Raw genomic sequence first — 16,719 nt, 5'->3', positions numbered from 1 at the left:
AATCCAGGCATTCTCCTAGCCTCTGTGGGACACTGACCTTATCTGCACGTACTTGCACTCAGATGCACACACATACGCAGAATTAAAAAATATGATAACTCTTTAAAATTCAAAATAATCCTTTCTATATGGAAAGACAATACTGCACATGTACTTTAAATGGTATGCTAGTATATCCACTATCAATAGATACATTATTGTATCTTTACCTTGGAAAGGACCAATACATGATATGAAATTTTATTTTATACCAAGGCTTCTTTGAATGAATCCAGGGATTCCCCTGAGGAAGCTTCCAGATAAGAAAATACTGGGTGGCCCTACATGACTGGGTTAGCATTGGACTCTTATTCAAGATTTCAGGCTTCCTTAAATATATTTGTAAACATAGTATTACATAAACGGATGTAAATCAAAGTGACAGTTACTCTTCAATTGAAGAAACCCTGAAGATTGGAACACTTTGGGCAATAAGAGTTTTTCAAAGATGTTTTTCTTCTCCTCTTCTGATGTAATCTTAATCCATAAATTTGCATTTACTAAACAGAAAATAGATACTCTTCATTTTGCTTAATTTGAGCTACCTACCTACTCTTTGAATTAGAAGGGACCTTTCTAATTCTCTCTTATTTCCATAATCTGTGCTTTCTGTTAACAAACTAGTAAGTAATGTATTGCTAGTTCATTTAAATGAACTCAAGGCCATTTAATGCAGAAGTCAATATGCTCAGACCATGCATCGACAAAATATCCTGTGCCTCTGGCAAACATTCCCTTCCCTATGTAAGCTGTATTGAAAGTTATTATGATTGGAATACTCGGGCCACATTTCCAGAAATTTCCATATGTCCTATCAAATCTGTTGGCTAGAGGGCAATAACGATACAAGAAAATATTAACTGACTAATGACAACAGCTCCCTAAAATAAGTCAAATCTGGCCCAACTGCCTCCGGACACATTTGACATTCCTGCAGCAGATGATCATGGCTGGCCATTGGCATCAATATGAGGAATGCCGGGAGGAATCTGTGCTTCAACATACTGCTAAAGGCTGCACTTTGGAGGCTGTAGTTATAGCTCATTTACAAGTTCTAATTGAAATTTTCTATTTTAAACATTTCGACACCCCAAAGTGTTGCATCATGGGTGGTTGGGAACACTGACTTTGATAGTACAACCTTTTGGCATGCCTTGGAATTAGAAGAAGAAATGCAAACATTTAGGTTTAAAATTTGTTATAGAAAGTGTGGCTAAGATGGGAACAATTAGAATGAAAATGTGTAATCACTGTTGTTTTATCTGTTACTAATGAGTATTAACTAACTATAAGTTGAAAATTGGCTCAATGTGTACCAAAATAACCAAATATATACATAAGAACAACAAGAACCTCTGCCTCCCCCCCCCTTCAAGGCAGAGAGGGAAGAAGAAAAAAATGTAGAGCTCAAAATAAAAGTTTTAAAAAAAGAACAAGAACCATGTCTTGAAAAAAACAAAAAATAAAAATTAAAAATTAAAAGCAAATAAACATATGTTCATTGCTTCATGTAACTAAAAACTAAAGGAAGCAGCTTAGTTTTGATCAATATATAGTTCACTGTTATGAATGTTTGGAATGCTACACAGCTATTAAACACTTGGAGTGAAGGGTTTGTAGAGGTGTCTCAGTCGTTTAACTGCTTACTGGACAAGCAGGAAGAATAAAATTTGATTTCCCAGTATACACATAAAAAGCGAGGTGTTGCAAGACATACCTTAACCCCAGCACTCAAGGACCAGAGATGGCGGTATCCCTGGGCTTGCTAATAATAAACTTTTGAGCTTAAATATGTTAAAATTGTCCATGGAATTGAAATTGAAACGACAAACATCAAAGGGAAATCAAGAGGACTGTAAGCAGACATTAGTGACTGAGCCACATGGCTGTGTGGTGTATGACAAGAGCCCTTACAGCCTTGCATGAATCTCTGAGCAGAGACAGCTGCATAAAAGCAGTTCTCAGAGACACATTCCACAGAAGTCTGGAGGCAGGGGAGAGTCTAAGAAGTGGTCTCTTAAACCAAACGTATGTGAAGATGGAAAAGGCTTAGGGAAAGACTTGAGGTTGGAAGTTTTTGAAAAACTAGAGTTATTTGTCCTTGATGGTGGTTTGCTAATTAAAGAGACCCAACTTCCATCTTCCATAAAGAGCATGTAGGTATTTGCCAAGTTTTTGAGTAATATTGTAGTTAAAGAAATGTATGAATGTGTTTTTATTAACATACTTAGACGAGACATAAAACATACTACAAAGCAGGATAAGTTCCAAAAAGTATTGCAAAAATAATAACTTTGAGATGACAGCACTACCCACTTCCAAGGAACTCCCTCAACCAACAACAAATTAGTTTTGACTTTGGGATTCTTGATGTGCACGGTGGCCTGTGCCTTTAACCTCAGCACTTGACAGATGGAGGCAGAAAGATTGCCTCGGGCTCCATTACAAGTTCTGAGCCAACCTGGGCTACAGTGATACCAGGTCTCAAAAAGATCTGGGCCAGGGGACACAGGCCTAGGTTCCATCCCTAGGAACCTGGTTGTATACTCTCAGTACTGGGGTGCTGGGGCATGCAGAGTCTGGCCGATGACAAGGACTCATAGCTATTCAACCTAACACACTCACTGAAGCCCAAGCCAGTGACACACCTTAGCTAAATGCAGTAAAGTAGAAACTGGCATGATGATTGTCTTCATTAGGATTTCTGTTGCTGTGAAGAGACATCATGACTGTGACAAGGAAAGCATTTAATTGGGGCTGGCTTACAGTTCCAGAGGTTCAGTCCATTATTACCATGATGGGGAGCATGGTGGTGTTCAGGCAGATGTGCTAGAGTTAAGAATGCAACATCTTGCAGGCAACAGGAAGTCAACTGACTGCCACACTGACAGAAACTTGAGCAAAAGGGACCTCAAAGCAAGCCTGCCTGCACAGTGACACACTTCCTACAACAAAGCCATGCCTCCTAATAGTGACACTCCCCTTGGGGGCCATTTTCTTTCAACCACCACATTGGTTAGGCAGGGAAAGTCTAAAAAGAAAGCTAAGTTATAAGCCTTGGCCTACATAGTAGAAGGAGAAAATCAGCTCATCACAAGTTATCCTCTGACCATTGCACATGATCCATGGCATATGCATGTGCACACACACACACACACTCATAGGCACATGTATACACACACATACACATATACTCACACACACACATATAAGTATGAAACTGTTAAAGTAAATGAACTTATATAAAAATTGAACGGTTGCTCAGAAACTAACAGCTGAGAACACTCAGATTCTCTTAATGATCTCTCATCTACACACGTGCTCATCTGCACACGCGCTCATCTACACACGTGCTCACACGTCTGCTGTCACTGAAAGGAGGAACGTGAAGCAAGTAAGAGAAAGAGAAAGTGGACAAAGAAGGACATAAAGGAGGAGTGGGGCGAGAGAGAAAATGGAAGAGGATAGGCTAAAATGGAACACTAACGAAAACACTGGCCAATTACATGGAAAAAAAACATACAAGTCCTTCCTTAACCAAAAGAAAAATCAACTTTCAGAAGGCTGAGATAGGATTCTGTGCCAACACAAAGGCATGGTGATCACCAGCAGATCAAAGAGACAAGGAACATGAAGCTGGTTCCACTAATGACAGAGCAGAGAGGGCTAAATGACATGTCATTGTACACCGGAGTCTTTGATGGCCGCAGCCAGCCCTCATGGACTGCGTCTCCATCAGGCTAAGCAGGAAACTTTGGTAAACTTATTCTCAACAAACTCAAATGATTTGAAATTCTTTAAAAAGACTTTTCTGTTATAATGCAATTATAGCATTCACTTTTTCCTTTTCCTCCCTCCACATCCTCCCTTATACCCCTCCTTGCTCTCTTTCATATTCGTGGCTTGTTTTTACACTGTTTCACTGATTGCTGTCATGTACACGTGTGTGTGTGTGTGTGTGTGTGTTCTCTTATATTTTAAACCTTTTATTCATTTTAGATACCAACCACAGTTTTCCCTCCCTCTTCTCCTCCCTCTCTCCCTCAATCAATTTCTCTCCCCACCCCTTTTACTCCTCAGAAAGGGTGAGACTTCCCCTGGGGAGTCAGCAAGGCCTGGTACATTAAGTTGAGGTAAGACCAAGCTCCTCCCCACTGCTTCAAAGCTGAGCAAGACATTCATCATAGGAATGGGCTCCCAAAGTCGAACTCATGCTCCAGGGATAGCTCTTGGTCTCAATTTCCAGGGACCCCTCAATCAGACCAAGCTAAACAACTGTTGCCCATATGTATGTATGTATGTATGTATGTATGTATGTATATTCTTTTTTTTTGGGGGGGGGGTTTCGAGACAGGGTTTCTCTGTGGTTTTGGAGCCTGTCCTGGAACTAGCTCTTGTAGACCAGGCTGGTCTCGAACTCACAGAGATCCACCTGCCTCTGCCTCCCAAGTGCTGGGATTAAAGGCGTGCGCCACCACCGCCCGGCTGTATATATATTCTTAAAGGTGTAATACAACTTGCAACTTGCTCAGTCTTTATGTTATTTGTGTTTGTGTGTGTGTGTTTTAAGAGCTGATCATTTGCTATTGGAATCTTTGTTTTTTAAATAAAGAAACAACTCCAAATTTTCTCCAAAATTGATTGTGCTATTCTCTCTGCCTTGACATAATGTTTTTATTAACATAATGTATACACCCTTCTTATAATTTCTCATAACATATAATGAACAACAAATTCACTGAAACTCCTTCTAGGCTGCTATTGCTTACTACAACCTAAGTTATTTTGAGGCAGATACTCAACCTTACATCTGTAGCATCCACCCAGATCATAGCACTTGCCTATAAATGCTTGAGTCAGTGAATTCCCTACTGTAATAATGATTTTTTTTCAGAAAAAATTTATAATATCATCTTTGAAATAGCCATACTATAAAAAAACCTGAAGGAATTAAATCAAACAGCCAGATTCTGTGTTGCATGCCTTCTATGGTGGTCCTTGGGGGGCTGAGGCAGGGGGACCAGAAATCACACATTTGAAGCCAGCCTCAGAGAACTGTACAGCAAGATCTTGTTCCAAAAATTACATGAACCAAAAATGAAATAAAAAGAACTAAATCAAACTTAGCAAATCATTGACTGCACAGTCTATACTTTATACCAAAATCTCTTTTTACAACAGGGTATAAGGGAAGCAGGACAAGAAACATACCATGTAAGATCTGGGCCTGAGTCCATCTCGAGTTGAAAAGTAATGATCAAATCTTCTTTCTCATATGGCAATGTGTGAAATGTAAACATCATTTAGAATATGATTAGTCGCTTTTGAAGAAGAGTGAACAGGGTAGAAGTGGAAAATGATAGAAAACCACTAACATTTATTTTAACCTATGTGCAACCATACGTAATGATATGTATGCATATTACCACGAAAGTGCACAGGCTGTCATTCATAGTTACTTAAGACATTTGCTGAACGAGAAGCACACAATCAAACAGGTGGGGAGGCCACCAGGCCAGGAATTCCAGGGTGGTTTTGGCTAACATCTCTTTAAAGAAAGTAGAGACAGTATGGAGATGATGCATGCATTGGCCACAGGAGCAGTTGCCAGGCGCAGAAGGCCTTATGTTCCTTAAATACCTGTGTAAGGTTCAAGCAGGGCTCCTGTTTGCTAATCAGACTATCACACGATGGAGGAAAATGTAGTAATAAGAGAAAGAGGAAGTGGAGAGAGGAGAACAAGAAGAGAAAGTATGATGGATGTGATGAAGATGGCAGAAAAGAAACAGAAAGAGTAAGGCAAACATGCTTAGGAAGTTTCAGAAGCCAACATATTTCTTCATCATTTCTACCATAAAGTAGGAGATTGGTGGCCAGATGTCTTTGGGAAAATGTTCTATGTAAATGTCTAGGCACCCAGATATGTGCCTATGTGTTCTGAAAGAGGAAGGGTTTATATCTGAGAGTTTCTTATGAATATTGTAGAAAAATTAGTTGTAATGTGTAACAGACCTCCCTTACTGCCAGCATGTGCTCTTTATTAATGGTATCATTAATAAGTTCACATTAACTCGGCATCAGCTCTTATTGCAATGAGAATTACAACGCTAATATGGTGTTATTTTAGTGAATGAATGGCAGCTTCAGAGCCAACTGCACACCCCAGACTATGGTGATAGAGATGCTGATTTTGTTTCCTCATGAATTTCTGTTACTATAAACCAAGACTAATTTATTAATCTTCTAACACCAAAAAAACCACCAGATCTTCTGGCTTCCCTGCTGGAAGAAACGTCAGTATTCACAAGAATTGGAAAAACAAAAAAGCTTGCATAGCCCATGTAGCAGAACCCTGCCACTGTTATCTGGGCACGAGACGCAAAGGTGCCAAGAGACTCAGCGTGCCTTCTGGCTCGTGTTTCTAGGAAGAACACACACCCTTCGCTGCCCACAACACCTCTGTCCCACAGATCATTTTCTGACTACACCAACAATTGCAGTAGCGCTTCTGAGATAAGCTGGCAATTTTCTTAGGAAGTCTAAACAAATAGAAGCACAGTTTCCCACTTTTCTCTTCCTGTTCTATTTCTAGAGTGGGTTAGTGCGGCGAACTTTCTGACCAGCAGGAAAGAACAGCCATCAGATGAGAATTCTTCTCAAATCACGCTTTATTGGAGCCTCTTGGTTGTAGGGAGAGCAGAAAGTAAGGGGCCCAGAGCTCTGAACCATAGCTGCTTATATAGGGAGTCTGCCTAGCAACTTTTGATACTTTGATACTTTAACTGCTTTTCTGGAGACCCACCGGCAGGAAAGAAAGCAGGGGAACATCCCTGTCAGTTACAGACCAGGATGTTCCCCTGCCGGTCAGGGGAAGTGTGGGCAGCTAGATCACAACAACTCACCCTGTTTTCCGGTGGAAGAACTGCAACCCTAGTATGGAGTTATCTATCAAGCGAGGCTGGGGCCAAATGCCATCTTGTAATGGCAGCTATTCAAATCGGCTCCCAGCAGGTTAGAAATAAAAACAAGTGATTCATGAACCTCTTTGGATTTTAGGTTCCATTTCTTAAGCCAGGGAGACTTCAAAGGAGTTCATTGCTTTTTTTATGCATTGAAAATTAACCTGGAGGTTTTAGAAATGTTGAATTAGCACTACTATTTGTTCTAGAAAATGAATAGCTCGGTCTGAGCTTGGTGTTTCTTGCCAAGAGAGAAAGCGTGGTAAGGGGAAAGAGTCCAACCTGAATCAGAGATGGTATTTCAAATCTGTGATTTACATATGTCTCTGAATTTAGGGGCAATTGTCTTTCCTTCATGAGATGCTTATGAACATTAAAAAAGCCATAAAATGTAGCTGAGTAGTTATAGAGGGTAGAGTTAGAAAAATTTTTCATTGAAAAATTGAGATGGAAATCTGACCGTCAAGTAAATGAAGAATTTGTGAAATTATGTCTTCCAGTCAGTCAAATGCTAATGTAGCCTGAATTTGCACCATCTACAAACACCAGCACATACATTTTTTTTTTGTTCAGAAAATTCTGAAGGGCCGCGTGGTCCATGGAAAGCCTCAGCTGCTTCCTCATTGCCGCGCCGGGTGTGGACCACAGTGATGAAGCTAGTGGATGCTGAGGCCAAACTGCCTGGGTCTCAACCCTGCTTCTCTGACTTACACCTTGGTGATGTGGCATGTTATCTAATGTTTCTGAGCTGCAGCTCTCCGTATGTATGACAGAAGTGTGGCTCTGTTATTAAGAAGAGTATACTTGTTCACGTATATGAATAGGCACCTATAATTAAACCAGAGCCTGACGGATGGTAAGCACCATGTGCTTATAATTATCACTAGTTTCTGATCATTTTTTAAATTGTCCTACTAAATTGGTTGTCAAGTAAATGAAGAATTTGCAAAATTATCATGCTTTTAAAACAGATTTGAGAGTAAGCTGAAATGTCTGGGAATAATTGAAGGGGAAAAAAACACATGAGAAATGAAGTGTAGACCATCCATATGGACACACTATATCTAGCTTTTCAATGTTCTCTTCAGCCTACTGCTCAGCCTAGCATTTGCATGCCAACTGAGTTTTTAACAAAGCACCTTCTCTTTTCCATGAGTTTTGCCAGGCTCATATATGCTCCGAATGCTAAGGAACTTATGCCTTATTGATGGCAGGAGAAAAAATACATAATGAACCTTAGTCAGAAATTGTACCGCAGTCATCAGTAGGATCAATATTGGAACCTAATACCATGCTAGGCTTTGAAGCACCAGTATTGTAATATCATGGTTCAGCATAATTCAAGATACAAGGAATAAGTCTGTCTGATGGGGACTCCTTTCAATTGTGCCCAACTTGAGCTCTAAAGGGGACACTTTGGATTTTGTCCTTATAGGATTGGAGAAGAGACTGTCTCAGGGCTATTTTAATTATTCTCAAGAAAGAAGTTTTTTTTATAAAAATATAGGTGTAAAATATCAAGAAGCAAGCAAATGTTTCACTGAATCCATTGTGCAGACAGACACTTTTAAACGCTAAGGTTTTTATCAACTGTTCTACCATGTTATGAAAATGAGAAGAGGGTTTGGCCTGAAGCAAATCGGCTTCCTTTTTTTCAAATTAGCCTTTCAGCTAAATAGTTTCAAAGCTCATTTACAAAAAGAAAGAAAAAGTAAATCTAGGTTTCTAGATAATAGACACCAAAAAAGGCACTGACTTTACAGTCGGATTAATTTACTCACTTCAATTCATTAGTAATTAATGATAAGCAGAACAGTAGATGCAGATCATAGAAACCGATCAGATGATCAGACATGATCAATAGATCTACTAATCACAAAATGATGATGCCCCCAGGGAGCCATGCCTGCTAATTTTAATACTCTCTTTGACCCCTATCATGATTTTTTACTGTACCCTTGGGAGTGCCTTACACCTGTCATTTAAAAGTCTGTCTAGCTCAGAGCATGAAAAAGCCAAGAACAGAGAGATTAATGCATAGTGGGAAATTTTCTTTGGAATCGCTTGGAAGAGGCCACCCAGAAGAATGTTAAGAAGAGTGGAACAGACAAGAAATGTAAAGTTCCAGTTTACTTAATCTTACTGTAAATGAGGACATTTTCAGTTAAGAACAAAGCATGGGAGTCCTATAGACTCTGCATGCTGTGAACCCCAGAGGGATGACTGTGTGTGCGAAGGACACGATATGAGAACCCGTAGGCACTACGTCTGCTGTGAGCCCTGCCAGATGGCCAGGCTCAGAAACCAGGAATGCAATGACTTAACTTTCATCCTCTCTCGGTGGAGACATCCACCGAGTGGGGAGCTTGCGGTGTATAACAAGTTTATAGCGCATAGGCGTAACAGGCTGTTCTATTCCCAGATTCCACATTTGGCTCCCAGCAAAAAGTCTTCTCTGAAACTTGTGGCGGAAGAGTTGGCAAAATACGAGTGAGCTGGTGAGTAAGGATGCTAGTGAGTGGGCTTGAGGCCCTCTGCTCTGCCACGCTTCCCAAGGAGGTACAAAACGGAAGCAGGGCTCGCCTTTGAGATCATCACCGTTTCCCTGACACAGGAAGCGGAAGTGGAAGTCTGAGTCAATGTGGCTGACTAGTGCCTACACCCGGAAACACAAGGCCTAGCCCTTGTGAGCACAGTAGTGACTTCTTACAGCATGGGTTTGCCATTATGCAGGTGGTATTTTAATTTTCTACCCATTCCTTAAAGGTATTCCTTGTACTCTGACTCCATTTTGTTGTAAAGGGTGTGTTGTTTAATGTGTTTTCTGTGTTCATTTGCCCATCAGGAGATTGTTTATTTGACTACACCAGTGCAAGCATCCTCCTCCTAGCAAATATGAAGTGAAGGAGAATTTGCTTTTCGTAGGTTCCTAGATTTCACAAATGGAAGGAACTTTAAGCATTCCTTCATTTTACTTTAATTAGAATAATGAGCGTGTGCTGACGAGGTCAAAGAGCTGTAATTTAGAGCGTTAATAGCCGTGTGTCCTGCTACCAATGCACGGTTGCGGCCCCCACGTAGAAGATGCTGAGTTGCATATTATTATAGAAAAGCTGTAATTTAAAAGTAATCAGAAAGAATTGGCCAACATGAAAATGTAACACAAACCTAATATTAAGGGGTTTTTTTTGAAAGATGAAAGGAAATATTTTATCCTTCTATTTTAGACAACTGTCTACTTTGTGAGCAGGAGGGAAAAAAAAGATAGCTTTGAAGATTTCAATGAATTTCAGGTATATGCTGAGAAAAATACAAAAAAGAATTGGAAATTAGAAATGGCATCTATAGAATGGTGTCTTTTTCCCCTCAGTTTCTTCTGGATTCTAGTTTGATAGTAAAAAGTCACTCTCTACTAAGGTATGACTGTTCCCTAAATTCAATTTATCTGCATTTTCCCCTACAGTCAACATAGACTTTTATCATAAATATTATTTCTGTCCACTTAGAAGATATAAAGCACTTTCTCTCAGATGTCCACAGTGTTTGGATTGAGGCATGATAAATTTTAAACAAGCTGAACAGTACTTCTAACAAGGTCCACCCCGAGAACAATCATTAAGAATGCAAGAGACAAAGAACCTTCGCTAACCATGTATTCCAATATACTCTCCTGTGGATTTCCTTGCATACACATCAATGATCATGTAGAGGACCAAATCTTAATTCCTAAAATTTTTACTATCCTGGAAACAAAATGCTTGCTTAGAAGTGATTGAGTCTGTCCTGGGCAAGATGGAATAGAAGGAAATTGGTTTTCAGTATTCAGTGCCTTGTAGTTACTGTAAAGGTAAGCTTCCAACCTTGACAACTGACGGTTTGTTTGCTAAGTGAGAGTACACGGGCAGTCATTTTGTTGCTTCTCTGCACTCAGTTGTGTACGAAGCTTCTAACTTCTCATTTCTGTGTGTTTAATTTCTGGTTTCTATATCAATCTTTCTACTATTAAAAGATGCCCACTTTGCTCTGGAGATACCATTCAAAAAGTCAGCATATTGGTACTGAGAGCCGTGCACAGACACTGCTTCCAGTACTTGAGCCCCTAGCTTCTCTTCCTGAAACAAAGCACTGTGCAGTAGTAGCCTCTACAGACTGTCATAGAAAAGCTGAGCACATGCAGAGCCCCTTGAAGTGGGAAAAGTAAGGCTTGGGGCTCCATATAAAATTAGTAACAGCCTCAAAGAAAGAGCACTTTTATGATACTACCTATTTTCCTTCTTTTATCTTTCTTCTTTCCTTCCTTCCTTCCTTCCTTCTGTATTTCTTTTTCTCTTTTATTTGTTTGTTTGAAGACAGGGTTCCTCTGTGTCTGCCAGCTGCCCTGGACCTTTCTCTGCAGAACAGTCTGACCTTGAAGTCAGAAATCCACCTGCCTCTGCTTTCCAAAGTGCTGCTATTAAATGTGTGTACGGCCACTGATCGGGCTGATATACTATTTGTACTTGGATTTTTCTTTGGGCCAACAGCTCACAAATAGTGACATGGAAACTTATTATTAATTATGAAAGTTTGGTCTTAACTTAGGCTTGTCACACTAGCTTTTATAATTTATACTAACTCATATTTTTATTACGCTCCATTCTATCATGTGGCTTTTACCTTTTTCCCATTCTGTGTTATCCAACTCATTTTGGATCTTGATGTTGTCTCCTATACAACTTGATTACCTCCTCTTCCTCTCTCTATCTGGAAGTCTGGCCTATCTCTCCTGCCTAGCTATTGGCCATTCAGCTTTTTATTACACCAATCACAGGAAGACATCTTCACACAGTGTACAAATATCCCAAAATACCTATTTTCATCTTTTGAATTAATTTTAATGAGAGAAGAATAAAACCAAAAAAGAACAATGGCAACACATTAGTTTCTTTTCTAGTGTGAGGATTCAGGAAACAGAAATAAAAGTCAGTCTATGTGAAGGAAAAAAATACAAGTGTGTTGGTACCACCCAAAGTCTGTTTTTCATAGGCTATGGAAAGAGTCACTTAAGGTGAGTAACAGCCTTGTGTAAAGACTTCTCTTGTGCTCCATTTCCAATTCTGAGGAGTTAGACATTTAGCATTAAAGCTAGACATTTAGAATTAAGTTAGACATTAAAGCATTTTTTACATTTCAACACATGCAAAGGACCTGATTCTTAAGAATAGATAGTGCAGAAGTAGGTATTACTCATAACAGTTGCTGTCTAAGCCAGCCAGAGGCCCATGGGAAGCTTTTTGCTGTATATCTATCACTGTGAACATCTGTGTCATGGTCTGTGGGCACCCAGGTGAGAAGGTGCAGATGTATTTCTTGGCAGGTATCGCCATTGGCCTTGAGGGACTGCTTCTATTCCCAGTGACATATTTACCTTCTCGCACTATCCAAACTATAGATTTTCTTTACAGAATTCCATCAACACTTTGGTCATACATGTCTGCCTTCCTCACCTTTTCATCCAAGGATGTGGTAAAAGCATTTGAAATAAACAGAGCCCACTAGGAGCTGGCCAAGAGCAACACCTATCTGTCAACTGTACCGTTGATTTGACTTATTCACACAAAGACGAGTTATAAAAAAAAAATCAAACTGATTTTAAAGCAATCTAAATTAAAATGCACATGTGGGCCCAAGAATAGAAAGAAATCAGTCTGTGTGGAAAACACCTCTTCAGAAATTCAAATGTTTTTTTAAAGACTGGGAATGAAGCTCTATGAAAGGGTAGATGTGTGGTATGCACAGAGTTCTGACTTTAATGCTCCAGAACCAATTTAAAGGTTTATGAAAATGACTATTTGAATCATATTGCTGCATGTCCTGTGGAATGATAAAAGTTATTGCAGAGAGTTGAGCTGAACGACCCAGAAATTTGAAACCCTTATTGACTTTTAGAAGTAACCTGTGAGTTGAGTGGATTTAATGATTGAAGAAATGATCATGTCAAATCCCCAGAACCTATCATATCCATTCCCTTGTCCCTCTCTCATCACCACCATCTCTGTCTTGGGCTCCTGAAACACCTTAGCTGGCTTCTCTAAGCCTTTAGTGCTGCCCCATAAGGAACAAACTAATTCACATTGCAGTCCGTATTACCCAAACATGACGCCTATATTTTGGCCTCCCCTCTTCTATAACTTCAAGATTCCAAACCACAAGAAGTGGCTTTTCTGTTGGTAAAAATCCAGGCATGGCGCACCACTTTGAATACTGTATGTAAGCAGAGGGGATGAAGAAGACAGCTAGCATGGGGCAGCATGACGTCCCTGCCAAGCTGTCCAGAATGACCTCCTTCGAGAGCGTCGAGGCCTGGGTTTGGTAGGCTCAGCGGGTTGCAGTGAGTTCAAGATCACAAAGGAGGATGGGACGTGAAGAGGACAAGCAGAGTCAGTTAATACCCGTCTATCAGTATTTGTTAGGAAAGGGAACAAAGAGAATGGAAGATAGAAGGGAATGTGGATGTATTTTTTTATCAGTTTTCTAGGAATATTTGGACATATCTTGCTATTAGGTGTGAATGAATAAAAAGAAATGTTTATATACAAAAGGAGGTTTGCTGGGAGAAGACACGGTACACAGAGAATGGACCTGAAAACAGTCTTTACTGAAGGGATGGAACAGTGGTTTAGAGGCTAAGAGCCCTTGCTGTTATTGCAGAAGACTCAAGTTCATTTCCCAGCACTGACATCAGGTAACTGTAAACACGTGGCAGAGAGAAAGAGAGAGACACAGAGAGAGAGAGAGAGATGCGCACACACAAAGTTAGTGAAAATAAAAACAAATAAATATTTCTAAAAGAACCTTAGCCAATATCTCACCCTTGAAACAGGAGAGGGAGTAAAGACATCTTGTGGGGTGTTCTCTGTGTGCCCTTCAGTAGAATGTCCTTGTTTTATAGATGTTACATTTTTTCAAACCTCTGAGAAAGCAAAATATGACTATGAATGTTATTTTAGATACCCCTCTGCCCTCTCTCCCTCTTCTCTGCCACCTTCCCCACTCCCTCTGCAGGATGTATCTCCACTCAATCCATCCATAGAGCATGATCACCATGCTTCTTCCTAAGAGACCATTACTTCCCTTAAAGACACAGCTCACTCTTCTCTTAGTTGTTTTTCAGGAGTAAATCATATTGCCCAGTGCTTTAAACACTGGAATCTTCTACTGGAAGACTTACATTTACATAATAAGGACTACTGAAAGATTCAAGGCATTAAAATCGGAACCAAAGTGAAACTCAGTGGAAACAGTTAAATGTGTAGAAACTGCAAAAACCAAAATGCCATGGCATTGTTCATGGCATTGGTAAGCACAGCTCAGAATACATCTGGAAGTCAACTTAAAGAGGAATCTAACAGAACATTATCAGTCATTCAAAATACCTCATAAATGGTCTGGTGCCAATCCAATTAATCATGATGTCTTTCATGTTAAGTATAGCACAGATGCCATTTACTGAGGTTTGATTGTAGGGTAATTGTCTGCTAAAGTAACTTCTCCTTCTGCCTTGGGTCCCTGGTTAGTTTGCTGGCATCTTACCTCACTCACACGGACACACGTATATAAAGTTAAAAGCTAAAATCCTGAGCCCAGGTTGCCTCACTTGCTAAAATGTTTTCAACCTCCATTTCCTTGCTGATTGCATTATTTCATTCAAAACTCCATTATACATGTGCACCACGTTCTCATTATCCACTTGTTTGTGGAGAGTCATTGGGGTAGATCCCATTTCCTACGGGTTATACAAAGACTAGCAATAAACACGGATGTGTCTCTGCTTTGGGACATAAAGTCCTTTCTGTGTATGCCCAGCCTCCGGTTCTTATAAAAATAGTGTTTTTAGAATTTTGAGCAACATCTACAGGGATTTTCATAACAGCTGTGCCAGTGCACACTAGCACCAACAGTAAATAAATGTGCCTCCTTTCTCACACCCTCTCCAGCCTTTGGTGTTACTTTGTGTTTGTGTTTGTATAGCCCGTCTGATGGGGTGAGGGTGAACCCAAGTTGTTTTAATTTGCATTTTCTTGATAGCTGGTGATTTTGAAAGCTTTGCCGTGTACTTATTGGCCTTTTGAGATCTTTTGAGACTCTCTACTCAGATCGTTGTCTCATTTTGTTTTATTGAGTTGTTTCGTGTTATTTCGTCTCTTGAATTCTTTGTATATTCTAAATATTAATCCTCTATCATATGTGGCAAAGACTTATTTGCCTTTATTTAGATGGTCTCTCGACTCAATTAACAGTTTCCGTTTCTATATAGAAAATTTTTAACCTCATGGAGTCTCACTGTTCAGTAATTGGCCTCATTTTCTCAGTGACTGGATTCCTATGGAGGAAGTCCTTTCCTGTGTTCATGACATGTTTCCTGTACTTTTTTCCCCTAGAAGTTTCAGAATTGCAGATCTTAGGTTAAGCTTTTCAAAATCCCCTTCGAGACGATTTTTCTGCAAAGTGAGAGAGAATGCTCTTGGTTCATTCTCCTCCATATGGATATGCAATTTCCCAGCACCATTTGTTAACGACACTTTCTTCTCTCCTTGAGTACTGGAGCATCTGCATCAGAAATAATGAGGCTATAGCTGCCGTTACCGTGGCTCTGTTGTTCAGCCTGAAAAGAATCATCTATGTGTACTGTAAATGTGTTCAAGTGAGTTCATGGATTAAGCTGATTAATTGTTGAGAATTTTGCAACACGATTTCAGAGTTCGGCATCATCAACACAGGTAAGAACTTTCTCAAAAGGATTCTAGTCCCTGAGGAAGTGAGGCCAGTAGCTGACAGCTGAGATGCATGAAATAATGAGATGAGTAGGAGCACTGTAGGAAACACTGGTGAAAGCGGGGTTCACTCTGTTTGAAAGGACTTCGCGAGTTCCCTCCTCGCTAAGTGGCTTTTCAAGATGGCATCTGTGGTCACTTTACCTCACAAATTCCGTTCTTACTGTCATACATCGATTACCTGCAAATTATTGACACTTTATTTGTAATGGATACCTCTCTGGATAGGGTGCTCTCACCATTTGAGTGGCAGCCACAGGTTCTGTAGTCCCCCAACTCACCACAGAGCTTACATTTTTGTGGTTATGGTCATGTCTTCCTTTACACCATTTATAAAATGTGTTTGCTATGGTTGCTGCTTATAATATGATCTTTTATTCGCTTTCTTTTTTTTTCACTGAATCCAAAAATCCCCATGGCTTCTAAGCACACAGTAAGAATAACAGGAAGCTCATTATTTTAACCATGGTGTTCATCAATGGCCTGGTAGAAAAATGGCTTTTCACTATAACAGTACATGGTCTTCTTGAACCAAAATTACAAATGGAGGTTTCTTCAAAGTAAAGATATTCAGGAAATAAAATATTATTTATATTACCTCATAGCATGCACCTTTTTAAAAAGGATTCTGTATCAAATTTTATTCCTAATACAAACATTTAGAGCAACAAGGAAAATCATCTACAAAGACTTTTAAATGTTTTGTGCTTTTAAACTGCAAATATAGTTTTAGTCTTTTTGTCTTTAAACTTGATGTCTGGCTCATTATGAGTGTTTTGCTCTGATTTTTGTTTTCTGTTTGATTTGTTTTCACACACACACACAGAGAGAGAGAGAGAGAGAGAGAGAGAGAGAGAGAGAGAGAGGAAAGAAAGAGAGAGAGAGAGAGAGAGAGGAAAGAAAGAGAG

General features: G+C 39.8%; 1 protein-coding gene across 1 annotated transcript in view; it reads left to right on the top strand.

The window, feature by feature from the left end:
- The window catches only part of LOC113457813 (rho GTPase-activating protein 7-like), a 190,508-nt gene that overhangs the window by 93,407 nt on the left and 80,382 nt on the right, over positions 1-16,719 (top strand). The window lies entirely within an intron of this gene.

This window comes from Microtus ochrogaster, linkage group LG7_11 (assembly GCF_000317375.1).
Source record: "Microtus ochrogaster isolate Prairie Vole_2 linkage group LG7_11, MicOch1.0, whole genome shotgun sequence".
NCBI lineage: Eukaryota > Metazoa > Chordata > Mammalia > Rodentia > Cricetidae > Microtus > Microtus ochrogaster.
This window is presented reverse-complemented; position numbering and strand designations above follow the sequence as displayed.